Below are 7,221 nucleotides of genomic sequence, written 5' to 3'. Positions count from 1 at the left end.
GTGAGCAAGGTGGGAGGTGAGGAAGATGCACGTGGCCACGGCTGCACTTAACCACAGGGCAGCCCCTGTTAGTGGGCGAGTGAGGGAGGGTCCCAGGGGACGCAGGCAAGGGGGAGCCGGGAGCAACCCAGGGCAAGGCGCCTGGAGGACCCCAAAACCATCCCCAAACTGCATCCCTCGAGGCGAACCCTCTGCTCGAGTCCCACGCAGACGCTCACCTCTCGGGCCAGGCACCCTCCCACCCCACCACCCTTCACGATCCCAGCCCAGCAAGCCGCATTTCTGATTTAACAAGGCTGGTTTCTTTCTGGGGCAGGGGGACTTTTCGGATCAGATGAAGGGGTGGGACGCACTGGCGTACCCGCTCGTTTACAGCATGTGACGTGCCCCGGTGATTTACGGGCACGCCGAGGGCCTGCAACCCACCGCGGCTTTCAGGGATTACTTCACACAGGATGAAGTAGATCAAATACAAATGGGTGAATGGTATGCGAACTACTCCAGCCAGCCAGGGCTGCTAAACCCTCTGGTTTCTTTCACAAGGCTTTGAAATGGGGAAATGTAGCTTCAGATAATTTATTTGCTAGGGACACTGGGGAGGGCAGGGGAATATTTATGAGCCAAAGAAAATCCACAAGGTATGTGTCTGGGGATGCGCTCGCCAGGGTACCGAGTGCTGTTCAAGCAGGGAGGGAGGGAATGTGATCCCTGCCTTCAGCCCTGGCTGCCAGGGAGAGGGGTCATCTCCTCGGGAGCCCAGCCAGAGACCCCCAGCTATCCACAGCGGGACATGGAAATTAATGCTGTGTGCAGAGCATCTTCTAGAGGAGGGGGAAAAGCAAACATGGGGCTGCTTGGCAGCTCTCTGCGGGCAGGCAGGGACTGCCCCTTGGTGTCTGCCTACCCGTGGGGTCAGACCAGCTGGCTGGCTATTGGGGTGCAGGGGAGATGGACCCCACAGGGCATCTCCCCTGCACCCCTCCAGGATGCTCAGCACATCTGGACCTAGAGAAGCCCTGCCGAGGTCTTGCAAGCCAGGGCACTGAGTTACCAACACCATGAACAGCCCATACTTGCTAAAATAGTGCTCAAAAAAAAAAAAAATCCTAATCACCACTTATTTTTGTTGGCACCGAAGGCAGTTTCACTGCTCCTCGTGGCATCCTGCACACAGGAAACACGGAGCTCACAAGGGAGATGGCTAAGGGGGAGCGGCTCGGCCTCTTAATTAGGGGCACTTGATGCGGATCAGAGCCATGCACTGTGAACCTGGCCAGCACCGACCTCCAGCCCCCGACGTTCCCATGGATCTGCTCCGCTCTGGTTTCTACATATATGGCCCCAAGCCAGAGATTTACTTGGAAAAGCAGAGGAAGTCTGCAGCGAGTGGGGAGACGGTAATTCCTTGAAACGCCGTCTTTGGGGATGGGATCTGCAGTTGCTGGAAATTCTTTCCCTGGAAGCTCAATTGCAAAGCTCAGCTCCCTCATCCCCACAGCTGCCAGGCCCATGCAATGTCTCGTGCTTGGCACCACGTGCAGCAGGCCACCGCAACCCACGGCCTCACAGTTCATGGGCACAAGATGAAGCCTCCCGTCCCAGGCACCGGTGCCTCAGCAGGCAGTTTCCTACAGGAACCAGTCCAGAAACCAGTCCAGATGGAAAAGGCAGAAAGCAGCTGGGTCAGGTAGGGAGGGGGGGCAGCCACAAGCAATGTTACTCAGCGCAGAAATACAGCTGGATACCCCCAGAAACGGCGCTCAGCAGCAGCATCTGCAGTCGCAGGGTCAGGCAGAGGAGATGGGAAGGATCGCCAGCCTGGGAACCAGGCAGGCAGCCCCCAGGGTGGCTGCTCCCTGCTGAGGATTACCTCTACCTGCGGACAACGACCATGTGGGGCTGGCAAACCCCTCGGTCTGGTATCAGCTGCTGGGGACGGTCCTTGGTCCTGCAGGACCCATGAAGCAGCCGGAGCAGTGCCAGGCACAGCTCTGCAGACGCTCCTCATCCTGCAGACGCTGCACATATCCAGAGCAGCAGCCTGTGCCATCAGCATCAATTCTGAAGCCAGCTCGCATCTGGGAAAATCATGAACTTACAAAAGGGGAAAATAATAAACTTTTTCTTAAAAAATCCCTCTAAAATAGCATTGTGTGCCTGTGTCCTAACCCCCAGGAACCATGGGTTGAGAGATCAAACCTTATTCCTCCAGGGACTGATATCACCATTTGGTATCAATTTTCCATCTGACTGCTCCTTTTTAGGAATTGTTTCTCTCGCTCCAGAAAACGAGCGCTCCCAGGGAGCCACCGAGCGCAGGGAGCCCTGGCTCTGCGCCGGCCGTGTGTCACCGCTCCGAGCCCCGCGGCCCGGGATTGCAGCGGCACCTCCCCACCAGGCACTGCCCCGCACGGATGCGCACCGCGATGCGAAAGGGAAACAGGGACTCGATATGAGGCCGTGGTCTGGTTTGTCCCAACAGAGCCGGGGTTTGGCACGTGAACTGCCATGGGAAGATGATGGCAGGGTGACTCGGGGAGCGCGGTGCCCACAGCAGCATGGATGGAGCATCCCAAAGAGAGCATCCCTGATGCTCTGTGCGATGGGCTAAGGCTGCGGCTCTCGCTGCCAGGACGCAGCAGCATCTCAGTAAAAGGAACTGCTGAAAGCAGGGAGTACGTTGTGGTTTTTTCCTTCCCTTTTTGAAGGGCAGCAGAATTTCTGACAGCCCTGGGTGGAGGAGGTCATGCACGCACAGGCTTTTTCCCAGAAATGGTCCAGCCCTGACTTTGGTGACTAGCGAGGCGAGAAAATTAAGCTCCTGTGTCCTCACGAGCAGGCAGTAGAAGGACATTTAGTCACACTCTTTAAATGAACACCATAGAGTTTGACACCAACATCCAACACACACTTGGGAACGGAGACTTCTCTGCCAAAGCCCAGCAGCCGTTATTTGCTTTCTGCAACGATAACACACTCGACGCAGGTCTCGACACATTTGCAATAGTGGAGGGTGTACCCACGGCACGGCTCACGCTGCGGGCGATGCTGGGGTCCCCCCGCGCTGCCCTTGTGCCGCGCTGCGAGGGAGGGGATGCGGGCAGAGAGCTCTGCAGCGCGGGGCACCTCCCGGGCAGGCTGGTCGGCGGCCAAGGCGGCAGACGGCTGCGCAGAGCACGGTGCTGCCAAGCACCGAGGGCAGCTGAGGGCCAGGGCTGCCGGGCACTGCGTGCGCCAGCACTGCGGCGCGGAGTGGAAAAACACTTTCTGCTTGGGATCAGACTGAGAAAGGGCTTAAACCAGGGCAGATCCCCCATGCACACCCAAGAGCAGGGGGGACCAAGCTGAACCCCCAGATCGCACGCAGGAGGGATGCTGGTTTAAGCTGTATGCACCCATCCGGGACCAGAGTCCTGCACCACAATATGACACAGCAGAGATCCCTGCCAGAGACAGGATTAAATCCAACCAGCACGGGAGCACAGGCAAACCCCGCAGTGCCCAGTGCGGGCAGGCCATGCAGGCACTCCTCCAAAATCATGGGAGCTGCTTGTCCTCCCTCCAGCTAGCTCCTCCCAGACAGAGAGGTTCATTGGGGCCAAACGCAAGAGAAACCAGGTGCCACAATTCACTTCATGTCCTCCCAGCATCTCTTGGCTGGACTTTGAGCCCTGCAGTCCCACACTGCAGCCTCGCACAGGCAGCTGTGTGCACTGAAAGCTCGGTCTCCTATAACTGCCAGAGGGAAAAACACTTCTCTGTCAAACATCATGATATCACCTCTACAGCTGCAGCAGAATCAGCTACACCTTGCTTTTTTTGTTGTTTGCCTGGGTTTTGTATTTTGGTTTGGGTTTATCAAAGCAATAGGAGCCACAGCCCTGCCCCAGGAGACGCGCCTGCCCACCACCTCCCCAGCAGCAACCTCACTCACCGCCCTGCATCGCCAGAGGATTTTGTCACTGCTGTAAGAGTCCTGCACGCAGGGGATCAGAGCCACAGCTGGTGTGTCCTCAGGAGCAAGCTGCATGAGATGAGGAGAAGCAGAGCAGCCACACATCACAGCAGAACAGGGCAGAGACTTGCTGGGGCTCAACCCACAGGTTCAAACCAGAGCTTCCTGTGCCTGCCAGGGTTTTAACCCAGTACAACCAGTGATGGGCACCTGGGAGCACTGGGGCACAGGTGGGGAGGATAACAGAGAGCCTGCTCCTGGTGTGGGAGGGTCAGAGCTGGATCTGAGCCCCAGCCCTGCAGCCAAGAGGACAAGTGGGCTGGGGGTGCTTCAGGGAAGGTGGGATGGGGCTGGAGAAAGGGAGTGGGGACAGCTCCTGTGCTGCATTTATATCGTGTCTATAAAAGCACCCTACTCCCAGTGCAAATGGGGAGGGCTGCGTTAGCCCTGGTCTGTCTTCCAGCGGAGCAGGTGGAAGCTCTGCTGCACAGCAGGGAAAAATAAAGCAGACACCAAGCCCTGAAAGTCCCCCTCCATCTCCTCTGATCCCCCCACCTGCACTGCTGCCCAGACTGAAAAGCATCCGCTCCCAGCCGAAGAACTGGGTGATGACTGGAGACGACCCGTTCATCTCCGCACCAGGCTGGGCAGAAGGAGGGTCCCCAGGCTCCGGACGGTAAAATGAGATTGCTGTGATAATTACTGAGGCCAATTAAAATCCTCCAGAGAATGTAAAGGACTTTAACCCAGCTCGGTGCAGGGGAGGGAGGGGAGGTGCTGTGCTGGTCCCTCTGTGGGGGTCCGTGTCGCACTGGGGGTGCTGGCTGTGCCTTGCCGGTGGTTGGGCTGCGACAGCAGGCAGCCGACAAGGTGACCAAAGTGCAGGTGAAATATAATCGGGACAAGGGGGAAAGGCTGTAAACTAAAAGAAGGCAGATTTAAACTGGATATTAGGAAGAAATTCTTCCCCATGAGGGTGGTGAAACACTGGCCCAGGCTGCCCAGAGAAGCTGTGGCTGCCCCCTCCCTGGCAGTGCTCAAGGCCAGGTTGGATGGAGCTCTGAGCACCCTGGGCTGGTGGAAGACGTCCCTGCTCACGGCAGGGGGGTTGGAACCAGATGGTCTTCAAGGTCCTTCCAACCCAAACCATTCCATGACTCCATGAATAACCATATCACAGCGGGCCGGCCAGCTGTGTGGGTGGGGGGACGAGTGCCCAGGACCCCTGCGATCAGTCTGGCCTGGCAGCCACACAAACCAGGCAAGCGGGGGCTGCTGAGGGTGGAAAATGGCTCAGGAGCCTGCTGGGGACTTCTGCGTCCACCCAGGCTCTGAGGGCCGGGACCTGGGGGTGGGTCTCCATCCCTGCCTCAGTTTCCCCGGCTTCGCAGGGGGTGCGAAGCGCCCTGAGGTTAAAGCGCGGGCTGTGTGTGCGCGGGCTCGGCGGCTCCAGGAGCTGCCTGGGGAGGGGACGGCGGGGGTAGCGCCGGTCCCCCAACCTGCCCGGGGCTGCTCCGCGGCCTGGCCCCCCCTCCGTCCCCGGCCTGGCCCCCCCCCCCCGCCCGCGGCCTCCCGCCCCCCCCAGCCGGGGCCTCCTTCCGCCCGGCGCCTCCGCGGCACCACAGCGCCCCCCGGCGGTCGCGCTGCAGCACTGCAGCGCCCGACCACCCCCCCCGACCCCCCCATCGCACCCGGGGAGCCGGGCACCCTCCAAGGCAAAGCCTTGCTGCAACACGCAGAGCTGCATTTTTTTTCTTAAAAAAAAAAAGAAGACCCCTTGCAACCTCTTTTTCTGCAAACACCAAAAATAAAAGGTCGCGCCAGGACCGCTATTCCAGTGTTTAATTTGTGTTCACCTGTACAGCAGCAATTAGCACCCGTCCGTCATTAGAGCCTCCAGCAGGTGAGCCCGAGGGTAGTCACCCTCGATCTACCGTTGGCTTTGCCGCCTGCAGCTGGGGCTTACCGGTGGGCGAGGGTCCCCGAGTGCCTCTGCCCTGCTCCCGTCCCAGCCGCTGCGTGCTGAGGCCGCAGGGTGCGAGCCGCTGCTCGCGGGTGGGTCACTTCGGATCCAAGAACAGGGAGTACGGCTGGGGTTTAAGCATCGCACTCAGTGAGGACTCACCCAAACGCAAGTACAGGCTGGGCAGAGAGCGGTTCGAGAGCAGCCCTGAGGAGAAGGGCTTGGGGGTACTGCTGGATGAGAAGCTCAACATGAGCCGGCGATGTGCGCCTGCAGCCCAGAAAGCCCACCCTATCCTGCATCAAGAGAAGCGTGGCCAGCAGGGCCAGGGAGGGGATCCTGCCCCTTTACTCCACTCTTGTGAGAGCCCACCTGGAGTCCTGCGTCCAACTCTGGAGCCCCCAACATGAGAAGGACGTGGATGTGTTGGAGCGGGTCCAGAGGAGGCCATGAAGATGATCCAAGGGCTGGAGCACCTTTCCTCCAAGGGAGCTGGGGCTGTTCAGCCTGGAGAGGAGAAGGCTCTGGGGTGACCTTAGAGCACCTGCCAGTACCTGAAGGGGCCAACAGGAAGGATGGAGAGGGGCTTTTCACAAGGGTGTGCAGTGACAGGACAAGGGGGAACGGCTGTAAACTAAAAGAGGTCAGATTTAGATTGGATATTAGGAAGAAATTCTTCCCCATGAGGGTGGTGAAACGCTGGCCCAGGCTGCCCAGAGAAGCTGTGGCTGCCCCCTCCCTGGCAGGGCTCAAGGCCAGGTTGGATGGAGCTCTGAGCAACCTGGGCTGGTGGAAGATGTCCCTGCTCATGGCAGGGGGGTTGGAACCAGATGATCTTTGAGGTCCCTTCCAACCCAAACCATTCCATGATTCTATGATTGTAAATAATCCGGCAGTGCTGGCTACAAGAAGGGACTCGGCTAGTCCCGTCCCACCTGCGAGACACGCTTCGGGCATCTAGGCAAGTCCTGCCGACGGAGCAAGTTCTGGGTAGGTGCGACTCTCCCCCTCGGTGACCTGGGCTGTATCACAACTGCTTCCACGATCAGACCGCCCAAGCCCAGCTGCAGGACTGAGCATGGCCAGTCAGGAACACACCAACACAGGAACTGCTGGTGCTGGTTTTAGCTCCTATGCTCATCCCACCTAGTAAGAGGGACAGAGGTATAAGAAGAAAAGTATTACTTACCCTGCTAGAAGGTCACAGGGCTGTCCTAGACAGCTGCAGTGGTTTCCTAGACAACTGCAATGGTTTCCAGTTCACGGCAGTCTCCGTGCCATACGCAACACAACAAGTCCTCCG

This window comes from Opisthocomus hoazin, chromosome 13 (genome assembly GCF_030867145.1).
Source record: "Opisthocomus hoazin isolate bOpiHoa1 chromosome 13, bOpiHoa1.hap1, whole genome shotgun sequence".
Taxonomy (NCBI): domain Eukaryota; kingdom Metazoa; phylum Chordata; class Aves; order Opisthocomiformes; family Opisthocomidae; genus Opisthocomus; species Opisthocomus hoazin.
The sequence above is the reverse complement of the archived record's forward strand: the minus strand, read 5'-3'. Positions refer to the sequence as shown.